The sequence below is a fragment of the Chiloscyllium punctatum genome, chromosome 47 (assembly GCF_047496795.1).
Source record: "Chiloscyllium punctatum isolate Juve2018m chromosome 47, sChiPun1.3, whole genome shotgun sequence".
Classification (NCBI taxonomy): Eukaryota; Metazoa; Chordata; class Chondrichthyes; order Orectolobiformes; family Hemiscylliidae; genus Chiloscyllium; species Chiloscyllium punctatum.
Genome location: NC_092785.1, coordinates 52,326,636 through 52,341,264, shown reverse-complemented (window position 1 = coordinate 52,341,264; position 14,629 = coordinate 52,326,636). Strand labels below are relative to the sequence as shown.

Sequence of the window (14,629 nt, the reverse complement as noted above, 5' to 3'; positions counted from 1 at the left end):
AATGTCATTGAGGACTATGCACTCTCCTCCAGTCTGGAAAACAATTCCTCACAGGCAATTTAATAGACAATAGACAGCAGGTGCAGGAGTAGGCCATTCTGCCCTTCGAGCCAGCACCACCATTCATTATGATCATGGCTGAACATCATAAATCTCTATCCTTTTCCTGCCTTATCCCCATAACCCTTGATTCCACTATCCTTAGGAGCTCTATCCAACTCCTTATTGAAAGAAAACCTTCTGCTGTCTCGGGTTCTTCATTCCGTTGATTTCAAATCTTCTCCGAATTCAACAGACCTTGTTACATATTCATTTCCTCATTTTTGTTCAGATCATTATGTGCATCGTGTGACTGTGGGAGTGCACTTGTCCCACATCCCAGGGGTCAGACCATAGTCTTGGAACCATACTGTGTTATTTATCATTTCACCAATACCAGCGAGAAATGTCTGCTGCTCTGCATAATTTACGCAATTCAATTATTCATAAGGTCATAGCCTCCATTGCACCGGCGACGAGGTGGCCGCGTGGTTAAGGCAATGGACTGCTAATCCATTGAGCCCTGCACGCGTGGGTTCGAATCCCGCTCTCGTCGCTGTCATCCACAGCTTTCAATGGTGCTGTTTTCAGATGATCACAGCTGTCATATTAAAACTGGAACTCCAATGGTCAGCTTCTCTGCATTGTCGCTATTACAGAGCCTCAAAGAATAGTTTGAGCCTGTTGACTAAACTGCATTGAAATGTCGGTTGCATTGGGATAATGAAAAGGAGGGCGTTTTTCTTTTTCAAGTTGCTGTGAACGTTTTTTCGTATGAAAGGCATCCAGGAAAATCAAATAACGAGAGCTGCGAAGTCAATGTTTATGCAAAGGGAATCTTAATGAATGTTTTGTCTGATGAAATCTGGAGGAGGTTGAGTAGAAGTAAGTCATCCTGGTGAGAAGAGCACAGTGAGACAGCACAAAATAATGGAGATATTTCAAAAGGGGCAGAGCGTGGGATTAGGGTAACTGAGAACTGGCTGTAAATGCACAGTGGTGAATTGCTGATGTGGGTACCGTGCATGAGCACGGACAGACTTACACATTGGTCTCGCCCTCGCCCCTTGCTCTCGCCGTTGATGAATACTGGACATAAGGCACAGATAAATTCAAGATGTGGGAAGTAAGCCCCCTCTCGTTATGCACACACTGGATGCATCACATTGAACTATGAACAACTGGAGAAATCAACATGTTTCCTATCGTGAGTGAAACTAAACTGTGGATCAATAACCGCAGATTCATGCAACATAAACATAAAAACATGATTTAAAATGTAGGGTTTATGTTTGCTCGCCGAACTGTAGCTTTGATATCCAGACGTTTCATTACTTGGCTAGGTAACATCATAATCAGTGGTAACCTCCAAGAGAAGTGAAGCTGTTGTCCTCTGCTTTCTATTTATATCTTTCTCCTGGATGGGGTTACTGGGGTTTGTGGTGATGTCATTTCCTGTTCGTTTTCTGCAGGATTGATAGATGGCATCGAGATCAATGTGTTTGTTTGTGGCATTGTGATTGGAGTGCCAGGTCTCTAGGAATTCTCTGGCATGTCTTTGCTTAGCCTATCCCAGGATAGAAGTGTTGTCCTAGTCGAAATGGTGGTATTTTTAATCTGTGTGTCGGGCTACGAGGGAGAGTAGGTCGTGTCTTTTTGTGGCTAGCTAGTGTTCGTATATCCTGGTGGCTAACTTTCTTCCTGTTTGTCCAACGTAGTGTTCGTCGCAGTCCTTGCATGGAATTTTGTCGATGACATTCGTTTTGTCCATGGGTCGTACTGGGTCTTTTAAGTTTGTTAGTTTTTGTTTGAGAGTGTTGGTGGGTTTGTGTGCTACTAGGATTCCGAGGTGTCCTAGTAGTCTGGCTGTCATTTCTGAAACTTCTTTCATGTATTGGAAAGTGGTTAGAGTTTCTGGCTGTGATTGGTCTGCTTGCCGTGGTTTGTTCTTGAGGAATCTGCGGACTGTATTTTTTGAGTATCTATTCTTCTCATCTGTTTTCCGAAGTTCGTCTGTGCTGCAGTGTGTGTTGGCTCGTTCGAATAGTGTTCTGATATAGCTTTGTTTGTGTGTGTTGGGATGGTTGCTGGTGTAGTTAAGTATTTGGTCAGTGTTTGTCGGTTTTCTGTATACGCAGGTTTGTAGTTCTCCGTTGTCCTTTCTTTCTACTGTGACGTTCAGGAATGCGAGTTTGCTGTCGGTGTCTTCCTCCTTGGTGAACTTTATGCGGTGAGGGTGTTGTTGATGTTAAATGTCTCTTCTATCTTGTTTCGTTTTGTGATGACAAAGGTGTCATCTACGTAGCGGACCCAGATTTTAGTTTGATTGTTGGCAGGGCTGTTTGTTCTCGTCTTTGCATTACCACTTCTGCTATGAATCCTGATAGCGGAGATTCCATGGGTGTGCCGTTGGTTTGTTTGTAGACTATGTTGTTGAAAGTGAAGTGGGTGGTGAGGCACAGGTCCACAAGCTTCATGATGTCTTCGTTGGTAATGTGATTGATGGTGGTTGCTATGTGTGATGTTCTCTTCTGAAAGTGTGGGAAGTGTTTCCTTCGCCAGGTCGATGTTGATGAAGGTGAACAGTGCTGTTATGTCGAATGAGATCATTGCTTCCTCTTCCTCTATTTTGGTATTTTTGATGATTTTTAGGAATTCGTGGGTGGAGTCGATGGAGTGCTGTGACTCTTCTATGAGGAATTTCAGTCTTGCGTGCAGTTCTTTGGCCAGTCTGTAAGTTGGTGTCCCTGGTAATGAGACTATGGGTCTGAGGGGGGCTCCTGGTGTATGGATGTTTGGTAGTCCGGTTCGACGTAGGCAACACACTGATCCTAGGACAGTCGAAGCAAAGACATACCAGAGAATTCCCAGAGTCCTGGCACTCCAACCACAACGCCATAAACAGTCGCATAGATCCATATGCCATCTATCAACCCCGCAGAAAACGAACAGGAAATGACATCAGCACAAACCCAAGGAACACCATCCAGGAGAAAGATATAAATAGAAAGCAGGAGACAACATCTTTGCTTCACTTGGAGATCGCCACTGATGATGTTACCTAGCCAGGTAATGAAATGTCTGGATATCAAACCTACAGCTCAGCGAGCAAACCCACACCCTAAATCTCAACCTGAGCTACAAACCTTCACAAACCTTGCGATTTAAAGTGTCTTTATACGCATATCATTAATAGACTTTTCGTTATAATACCCGTCTGGTTGAAAGAAGAAGACATCACATTTCAAGATGGATGACAACGTTACCAATTTTGTTTTGAAATTGAGATCCATTTTATCATTTTACACAGTGAACTAGTTCATTTTAAATAATGCAAACCACATTCTCTCACCTGGAATAAAAGTGTGATTTCAAGATCAACATTGTCCTTGCTAAGTCGCAGTTACTCAACATGAAAAATAAGATGCAATTTTTATTAAGCATACATCAATTAGCACCATTATCTTACTTCGGATCGACTGCAGTATGCACATGCTAAATAAGGTTTAAGAAAGAATGACTTTTGGAAATAATGATTCGGTGGTGACTAAAAATAATATTAGGTTCTCATGATGCGGATATTCCACCAATGGCTCCAGTGGTGGAAATGTTCAGTGGGCAGTGAGTGTAGAACAGGCCAGTAAAAATGTTTGTGTATTTTAGCGTGAGTTCTTCTCACTCCCACAACGACCCATAGGTGGCTGATGTGCTAAATGCCACACCTCCTTTCTATAAGGCACTGGTAAGGAATTTTTCCCCTTTCCCATCTGCCTGATTGTCTCATCAAGACATCATTTTAAAGTTAGTTACATTTGGGAATGCACTCAGATTCTTCTTCTGTGTATACTTTTCAATGCAATTGCTTCAGGTTTTCATCTTTCTGTTGTCACTCAGTCAATTTCTCTGAACTAAAAATATCGATTTGTTCTCCATCTGTTCTTGTATTGTCTGAGCCATTCAATCAAATATGGTCTCTGATAATTCTGCTTTAACTTGCTTTTCTGTACTCTTTGATTTCTTCTCCTGTTTCAACTGGGGACTTTATGACCTTGTTATCTCTCCGTTAATGTTTTCCAATTCTTTCATGATTCACATAACAGTGATATTCATTGTATTTATTTAGAACATGAGATAATCCATACACACGTATGTTGAATTATTGCGCTCTATTAGAATGATGACTAAACTATTGATTTTTACTGCCCAATTCCAACAGCAGACCTTGTCCCAACAATAGTCTTCACTTCTGACCGAGAAGTTGGTGTTTCGGGCAGGACACTCCATGGAAGGCTTCTACCCGAAAAGTTGACTCTCCTACTCCTTGGATATATTTCCTGACCTGCTGTGCTTTTCCAGCGCCACACTTTGCGACTCTGAGCTGCAGTCCTCACTTTCTCCTTTTCCCTCGGTTGTCTTGTCTGGTCTAAAGTTAGGTGAGAGGTACAGATGCACTTGCAAGGAGTTTTATGGTCCTGGAACATGCAGAGGGAGGAATGAAAAGGCTGTTGTATGGAGACTTGCAGGGGTTGTTGGGTTTAATTGAGATGTGGGCGAGGGTATCCCAGTTGGAATGCTCAGATTTGGAGGTGACGTGACAAAATCTTGAATTCTGTGTCCTCTCAAATGGAGAATCCTTAAATCATCCAACAAGTGTATCTTGGACATGTAAAACAGAATGGAAACATGTGACGTGTGAATTTACTTCCTGCATGGTGAGATTCCTACAGCCAGGCAGCTAGTGGTGGACCAAAGGGTCCGCTTCAGGAATGCTGAAGAATGGTATGACAGCCCTGAACATCGACTATATATGGAGAGAGTCCCCATTGGCTGAGAGTAATGAATGGGAAGATTTCCATTGGTTTGACATGAGCTATCAGGGTGACCAGACATCACCTTAGATGCTAAAACTAAAGACATAAAATGACACTCTGTAAGTGTTAGTGAGAAATCGGTGATGAAAGCTGTCTGTTATGAATTAGTATCTTCGTCAAGCAGGAAAGTTACATTGCATGGAGGCTCGCAATCTGAAATACATCAGAGCACCTTCCAGCAACTGGAGCATGCTGGTGGCCTCCGACAAAGAAATTAGTTTCAAGGAAATATGATGTGCTTCACATGGCCACAGACACAGAAATAGACATCCACGTGTGCGTGACACACACACACACACACACACACACACACACACACACACACACACACACACACACACACAATCACACACACACACACACACACACACATACTCACACTCACACACACACACACACACACACACACACACACACACACAGACACACAGCCATGGATATGCACAGATGCACACACACACACACACACACACACACAGAAATACAGACACACATAACAATCACCGAACAAAATGACATCTTGTGTTAAGAATGAACAAAGCTGCACCTCAACCATCACACCATGACTCTTGGGAGGAGCTGTGTCATTGAAATTTGAGAGGTTACGTCGCCACATTATTTTTCATGTGGGGTGATGAGTGATATTTTGAGGTAAATGGGAAAGCACTAATAATGCCAAGGTTTGCTCAGGGCTATATCCTCTTAAACATTGAAGGTAGGAGCAGGAGAAGGCCACTCAGCCCTTTGAGCCTGCTCTGCCATTCATCATAATCATGGCTCATCATCCAGCTCAATAGCCTCGACCTGTTTACTCCCCATTACCTTTGAACCCATTTGCCCTAAATGCTACATGTAGCCGCGTCTTCAATACATTCAATGCTTTGGCATTAACAAGTTCCTGTGGTAATGAATTCCACAGGCTCATCACTCTTTAGGTGAAGAAATGACTCCTCATCTCCATCCTACATGATCCACCCGAATCCTCAGTCTGTGTCCCCTGATTCGTGTCACCCCCACCATCAGGAGCATCCTCCCTGTATCTAACCTGTCTCGTCCTGTTAGAATGAGGTCCCCTCTCATTCGTTTAAACTCCAGCGAAAACAATCCTAAGCTAGACAACCTGTCCTCATACGTTAGTTCCACCATCCTCGGAATCAGTCACTTCGCTGTACTCCCTCCAGAGCAAGAGATTCCTTCCTCAGAAAAGGAGACCAAAACTGCACAAAGTGTTTGAGGTGTGGCCTCACCAAGGCCCTGTACAAATGTAACAATGCATCCCTGCTCCTGTACTCGAAACATCTCTCAATGAAGGTCAATATAGCATTTGCCTTCTTTACTGCCTGCTGCACCTGCATGCGTACCTTCAGCGACTGGTGCACAAGGACATGTGGGCCCTGCAGCACACTGCCCTCTCCCAATTTGCAGCCAGTCAGGTAGTAATCCACCACCTTCCTTTTGTTTCCAAAGTGAATAACATGATATTTATCCAAATAAACTGCATCTGCCATTGATTGGCCCGCTCACCCAATCTGTCCAGATCATGCCATAGGATCTATGCATTCTCGTCACAGTTCATCCTCCCACCCAACTTGGTATCATCTGCAAAACTTGAGATGTTGCATTTTATTCCTTCATCCAAATCATTAATATATATTGTTAATCGCTAGAGTCCCTGTGGCATCCCACTAGTTACTTTCTGCCTATTTTACATGGGCCCCTTCAGCCCTCCTCTGTTTCTTCTCTGCCAATCAGTTTTCTATTTATCTCAGTCACTTACCCCAATCCCATGTGCTTTAATCCTGTACAGTGACCTCTTAAATGGGGAATTGTCAAACGCTTTCTAAAAGTACAAATATACCATATTGACCAGTTCCCCTTTGTCAACCCTGACAGTTACATCTTCACAGAATTCCAATAGATTTGTTAAGCATTATTTTCCCTCCATAACACCATGCTGACTTTGTTTGATTTTGCCACGGATTTCTCAATGCTCTGCCATAAAGGATAAAGTATTTGAGAATTTTCCCCACTGCTGATCTGAAGCTTACTAGTCTAGAAATCCCTTTCTCTGTATCTCTCTTTCTGAGTGTTGGAGTGGCAGTAGCTGCCCTCCAATCTGCAAGGACTGTACCAAAATCAAAAGAATCCTGACAACCAAAGCATCCACTATTTCCAGAACCATTTCCTTAAGTACTCTGGGATGTAGATTTATCAGGCCCTGAGGATTTATCGGGTTCAATCCCCTCAATTTCCCAGCACCATTTCTCTACTAATATTGACCTCCCTCAGTTCTTCCCTCTCACTAAATCTTGCGATCTCCAGGATTTCTGGTACCTGATTTCTATCTTCGAGTCAGAGAGTCCTACAACACAGAGACAGGTCGTGTGGCCCAAACTGGTCCATACTGACCAAAATGTCCACCCATGCTAGCCCCATTTCCCTGCATTTGGTCCACATCCTTCTAACCCTTTCCTATTCATGTATTTGTCAAAATTGCTTTAAATGTTGTTCACGTACCCACCTCAACCTCTTCCGCTGATAGATCATTGCCTACAGCAGCCTCTGTATAAACAAATTGCCCCTCAGTTTCCCGTTTATACGTTCCCCCTCTAACCTTAAACTAATGCCATCTCATCCTCGATTTCCCAACCCTGGCAAAAAAGACTGAGTGTATGCCTCTCATGATTTTGTATACTTCTCTAAGATCCCCTCACAGTCTCCTAGACTCCCGAGAAAAGCAGTTCTATCTTGTTCAGCCTCTCCTTATAACTCAGATCTTTGAGTCCTCGCAACATCTTTATAAATTTTCTGCACACTTTCCAGTTTCATAATATCCTTCCCCGGGCAAGGTGACCAATACTGAACACATGCTCCAACTACAGCCTCACCAACCTCCTGCACAACTGTCCTTTTTTTGTGAAGACAGAATAAGTATGTATTCAGTTACTCAGTTGTTTCCTTGTCCTTTGTTATACATTTCCCCATTTCTATCTGTAGGGACCTAAATTTGTCTTCACCAATCTCTTTCTCTTCACGTACTGTAGAGCCTTGTAGTGTCAGTCGTCATGTTCCCTGTAAGCGTGCTTTCTTTTGTACTGTGTTTTCCCCATCTTCATCAACCCCTTGGTCCTTTTTTGCTGAATTCGAAACTGCTCTCAAACATCAGACCTATTATTTTTCTTGGCCAACATCTATGCTTCTTCCTTCAATTGGATACTATCTAATTTCGTTTATAAGCCAAGGATAGGCCCTGTTACTCATTTTGCTTTTGTAACAGACAGGAATAAATAGTTGTTGCAGTTCTCCCATAATTTCCTTGAATATTTGCCAATGCCTATCTACTGTCACAGCTTTAAGCAACTTCCACTAATCAATCAACGCCAACTCATACCTTATATATCTTCATGGTTTCCTTCACTAAAATTCAGCACCCTAGTCTCCAAATCAGCTGGCTCACTCTCCATCTTGATAAAAAGTTGTATCATCCCCAAGAAGTCTCACGCAGATAGATTGGCAATGATTCCCTTCGCATTACACAGTACCCAGTCTAACATGGCCTGCTCTCTAGTTGGTTCATCCGCATGTTGGTTAAGAAAACCATCCCGTATGTACTCCAGGAATTCTCCCTGTTAGACATTGTGGCTTTGTGATTTGTCCAATCTAGATGCAGATTAAAAGCACCCATGATCACCGATGTCTCCATATCACATGCTTGGTTAATTTCCTGTCTAATGCTGTTCCAACATGACCACTGCATTCTGGGGGTCTGTGTATGACACCCACTAATGTTTTTGTCCCTTGGTATTTCACAGCTCCACCCACACAGTCTCCACATTGTCGAAGCTAATGTCCTAAATAGAGATGAACAAAAATATGTGACCAGGAATTGAGATATCTTTGCTCAAATATTGATCTTGGTTTGATGCTAATTAGCCGTGTCGACTTTCAATGAGTTGCTTCGTAAAATCTGGGACCACCAGCAGAAGGTGATGAGCTAGAACATGTGGAATTGCATTCTCATTAAATGAACATCAGATACATTTTGTTGAGATTTTCACAGTAGATGTAATGACAGTGCTTCTCCAGCAGGTGCAAGTGAGGGCTGATAGTAGATCCTTCACCCAACACCTTCACTCAAAAAAAGTTAAGGCACAAAAAAGATTGACTGAAGCTACTTAGTTTAACATCATTTATTGAAGAAAATGGTGGAGTCTTAAAAAAAAGATTTTACAGCAGTACACTGAGAATGACTTTGCAAAATCTAAATCTTGCCTGATAAAAGTATTGAAATACTTGAGAAAATGGAGGAAACCGTGATTGTAATATGTTTTGATTTTCTGAAGGTGTTTGATAGCACCCATGCATTAGATTACTGAATAAGATAGGAGCCCTGAATTTGGAGGTACTGTATTGACATGCAGAGAGGATTTTTGAAATCCCAATCAGAAAAGTTTGATCAAGAGTTTTATTTTCGAGTATGTTAATCTGTGGATTACCACATAAATCTGTTCTGGGGACACAAAAATTTGCAAAATACTTTGATGACTTAGATGAAGAAAGTGAATATATAGTAGACAAATTTGAGAATGACTCAAAAATTGGAGCGCAGGCAAGTGGTGTGTATTAGACAAAAGTAAGTTTGCAGAAGGATACAGATAGGACAAGAGAGTGAACAATGAGCTTTGTATAATAATGTAATGTGTATGAAAAAAATGAGAACAGACATAAACAGTGAAGTTATGCATTTTAACAGGCAAGATAGAGATTGAATTCAGAAATCGACAGAGAGTCCGCATCTCCGAACCACAAAAAGTTAGCTTTTAATTTCAACTGTCAATAAAGATGGCAAATGTCATGTTGGGGTTTGTTTAAAAACTAATGGAATATCGAGATTAGGAACAGTCGGATAGAGCAGCTAATGTGTGGCTGAGGAGCTGCTGCAGGGGTTAGGATTCCCATTTTCAATCATTGGGATCTCTTCAGGGATAGAAATGACCTGTATAAGAGGGATCTGAATTGGAAGGTGACCGATATTCTTGTGGGGAAATTTGCTAGCAGTATGCTGAAGGTTTTAAACTAGTAAGGCGGGGGTGGGGGGGGGGGGTGGGGGAGGTTGGTGGGGAAAGAGACATTTTTGAGGTGAGTTGTGGTGAGCAATTCTAGCAGTCAAGGCAGACTACAGGTTGGCAAGAGTGCGGTAAGGCTGCTAAACTGCATTTGCTTCAATGCAAGAGGCCTGACATGTGAGACAGATGAACAAAGGGCATAGATGGGAATGTGGGACAAGGATATCATTACCATTACAGAAATGTGGCTCAGGGATGAACAGGACTGGCAGCTTAATGTTCCAGGATATAGATGCTATAGAATGTATCGACAGAGGAGCAAGAGAGGGGGTGATGTTGTGTTTTTGGTTATACAGAACATTACAGCTGGATGCACAGAGGATATTTCTTGGAGGCTGCCTAGTGAAGTTATATGGATGAAACTTAAAAATAAGAAAGAGTTGATCACCCAGCTGGGATTGTAAAATGGGCCTAACAGTCAGTGGGGAATTCACAAGTGAATATGAAAGGAGGTATCTGCTATCTGTCAGAAAAATGGATGATGGTAGGGAATTCTAACTTTCCAAACAGAGTTTGGTATAGTGTTAAGATTTTGGAATGTGGAGAAATTGGTTAAGCGTGAACAAGAAAACTTTGTTATTCAATATGTGGATGCACCTACAAGACAGTTCGCAATACTTGATCTTCTGTTGGGAACCAAGGCAGGGCAAATGACTGAGGTGTCCATAGGGGCACACTTCAGGGAAAGTGATCATAATTCTATTGGTTTAATAATAATGGATAGGAGAAAGGATAGAATTGATTTAAAAATGAATGTTTCAAATTGGAGTGTGGCCAGTTTCGATGGTATTAGACTTTGAGAAGTTAGTTGGGGGAGGTTATTCACAGGTAAAGGGACGGCTGACAAGTCGGAGGCCTTTAAGAATGAGACAATGGGAGTTCAGTGATGGTGTGTCTCTGTTTGTGTGAAGGGCAAGGCATGGGAAAAGGTCAATGATGAGGGAAGTTGCAATTCCTGTCCAGAAAAAGAAGGGGCATTCATCAAATATAGACAGTTGGGATTGAGTGAATCCTGGGAAGGGTATAAGGACAGACGGAGTATACTTAAACAGGAAATCATGAGGGAAAAAAGGGGACATAAAATTGCTTTGGCAAATAGAATTAAGGAGAATCCGAAAAGATTCTAAAATCATTTTAAGGTAAAAAGAATAACTAAGGAGAGAATACAGCCCTTAAAGATCAACATGGCTTTCCATGCATGGAACCACAGGGGATGGCTGAGACACTAAGCAAATATTTTGTATCAATATTTACAGTAGACAGGAGCATGGAAGCTAAGAAACTTGGGAAATAAATAATGTGGTCTTAAAATGAGTTCATCTTAGAGAAAAGGAGGTGTTGGAGGTCTTAACGTAGAAAAATGGAAATAAATACTGGAGAACTGAATGGGTATTCCCAGAACTTTGTGGGAAGCTAGAGAAGAGATTCCTGGACCCCTTGCTGAGATATTTGTATCGTTGATAATCATAGATGAGATGCCAGAAGACTGGAGAGTGACTAATGTGGCAGCATTATTGAAGAAAATTGTATGGAAAAGCCAGGGAACCATAATCTGGTGAGCCTTTCACGCCAGAGATGCTGCCAGACCTTCTGAGCATTTCCAGCAGTTTCTGCTTTTGTTTCTGATACACGGCATCCACAGTTCTTTCAGTTTTTATTTAGTAGTCAGAGCATTAAGTTTTGGATTGGAGGCCTGTTAGAACATAACAACATCCGAACATAAGAAATACGACCAGGAGTAGGCCATCTGACTCCATAAGTCAGCTCTGCCTTTCAATAGCGTCATGGATCATCTTTCAATGGACTGAGACTCCACTTACCCACCCGCTCACTATAACCCTTCATTCCTTTACTGTTCACAAATCTATCTTCATCTTTAAAACATTCAACAGGTTTTACTCAGCTGCTTCACTAGGCCGGGGATTCCAGAGATTCACAACCCTTTGGGTGAAGACGTTCATCCCCAACTCAGTCCTAAATCTGCTGTCCTAATTTTGAGGCTTGCACTGTAGTTCTGATTTCACCCATCAGTGGAAACAGCATCCCTGCTTCTGTTTTATCTATCCCATTTATAATTTTACAACCCCCCTTCCCCATTCTTCTAAATTCCAATGAGTATAATCCCAGTCTGCTTAATCTCTCCTCATAAACCAACCCCCTCATATCCAGAATCAACACAGTCAACCTCCTCAGCAAATCCCACCCCCAGTACCATCTCATGTCAGGCAATGAAAAGTGTACAGAGTACTCCAGGCATGGCCACACCAGCGCCCTATACAGCTGCAGCAGAAAGTCCTAATTTTAAACTCTATCCAATGGCAATGAAGGACATTATTCCATTTGTCATCCTAATTAGCTACTGGATTTGCAAACTATACTTTTGTGTTTCATGCACAAGAACACCCAGGTCCCCCTGCACAGCAGCATTCTGTAACTTTTCACCATTTTAAGGTCGACCACTTTGTTATTATTCCTATCAAAATGGAGGATCTCGTGTTTACTAACATTGTACTCCATCTGCCAGACCCTTGCCCACTCACTTAGCCTGTCCATATCCTTCTGCACACTTTGCCCTATCACTCATTTAAGTAGCTTCTGTGAACTACATCACACTGCACTTGGTCTCTAACTCAAAGCAATCTATCTGAATTGTAAACAATTGCAGTCCCAACAATTGTAACCAATTGCAGTCTCAGCACTGATCCCTGAGACACATCACTAGCCCTGAGACACATCATTACAAGCACCCATTTATCTCCAATCTTTGCCCAATTTTTCCATTCTGTTAGTTAATCAATCTTCTGTCCATGCTAATGCATTGCCTGTAGCACTGTGCATCTTTATCTTATGCAGCAGCCTTTTGTGGAGCACCTTGCTGAATGCCTTTTGGAAATCCAGATACACCACGTTCACCAGTTCCCCATTGTCTACCACACTTATTATGACCTCAAAGAATTCCAATAAATCAGTTAGACATGACCTGTCTTTCATGAACCCATGCTTTATAAAATAAATGTGAGGTGTTGCATTTTTGTAAGGCAAACCAGGGCAGGACTTATACAATTAATGGCTGGGCATTGGGGAGTTTTGCTGAGCAAAGAAACCAAAGGGTGCAGATGCATCATTCCTTGAAAGTGGAGTTGTAGGGAGACAGGGTGGGGAAGAAGGTGTTTGGCATGCTTTCATTCATTGGTCATAATATTATGTGGAGGAGTCGAGATGTCATGTTTCAGCTGTACAGAACATTTATGATGCCACATTTAGAATTACTACAGACAAATCTGTCTGATCATTTCTATCAAGGATTTTGTGAAACTTTAGAGGATGTAGAAAAGATTTCCAAGAATGATGCTGGAACTGGAGTGTTTAAGGTATAAGGTGAAGCTGAATAGTCTGTGGCTTTTCTTTTCCCTGCAGTGAGAGGAAAGGAGGCTGAGGAGTGGCCTGAACAAGACTTATAAAATCAGGCAGGGCATTGATATGGTGAATAGCCAAGACCTTTTTCCTCAAGTGGGAGAGTCCAAAACAAGAAGACAGCGGATTAAGGTGAGAAGAGAAACATTTGAAAAGAACCTGATGGGTAATCTTTTCACATGTGTGTATGGAAAAGCTGCCAGCGGTAGTGGTCGAGGCTGGTTCAATTACTGCATTTAATAGGCACCTGGATGGGTGTATGAACAGGTAACATTTAGAGGAAGATTGGCCGAAATTCTGGCAAATGCTACTCTGTCAGATTGGGAGATATCTGTTCAGTGCAGTTGGAGCGAAGGGTCTGTTTCTGTGCTGGATATCTGTATGCCCATAATGTTTGTTAAAACTGAAAAGAAGCTCTATTTTTACCACAGCTGGAATACTGTGACCTGTTCTTGGGACTCATATCACAAACAAAAGGTACACTGGGATGTGAGACAATCCACATGATGTTTAGTCGACTAATCCTGAAGTTGGAGGGACTGTCTTGAGAGTAGAGATTGAGTCGTTTGGGCCTATATTCATTGCAAAACAAAAGATTCAGTGGCAACATTCTGAAACATCTATTATTTTCAGGAAACTTGATAGTGTAAATGCAGAAATGTTGTTTCCCCTTGTGGGAGAGTTTCGGACCAGTGAGTAGAATCTCTGAATTAGAGATCACAAATTTCGGGCAGAACAGAATTTTGTCTCCCAGAATGTAGAGAATTTGTGGAATTCTTTACCACAGAAGACTGTAGAGGTTGGGTCATTCAGTATTTTGAAGGCTGAAATGGGCAGATTTTGATTTGGTAATTGAATCAATGCTTACAGTTAAAACCCTGAAAGGTGGAGCTGAGGATTATCAGTTCAGCCATGATGTCATTGTTTGGAAGACCAAACTCCATTGGCTGAGCAAGCTGCTTCTGGTTCCCTATCATTGACCTTTGCTCTAAGTTAGTCTTTTCAGAATTATATAGGCTTCAGTTAAATTAACCTCCATTTCATGTTTGAAGCCCAGCTGCTTCAATCCCTCCTCATCATGAAAAAAGACAGGGATCGCCTTTCTCCCTGTTTCATGGCATTGCACTCTGTCTCTAATGCAGTGACTACATTTATAGTCCTCCCGTTCTGTTGAATATT

General features: G+C 42.0%; 1 non-coding gene across 1 annotated transcript; it reads left to right on the top strand.

The window, feature by feature from the left end:
* Window positions 1-513: 513 nt before the first annotated feature.
* trnas-gcu (transfer RNA serine (anticodon GCU)) lies at window positions 514-595 on the top strand. Its single transcript has one exon. It is a non-coding gene; the product is annotated as a tRNA-Ser (tRNA).
* Window positions 596-14,629: the final 14,034 nt, after the last annotated feature.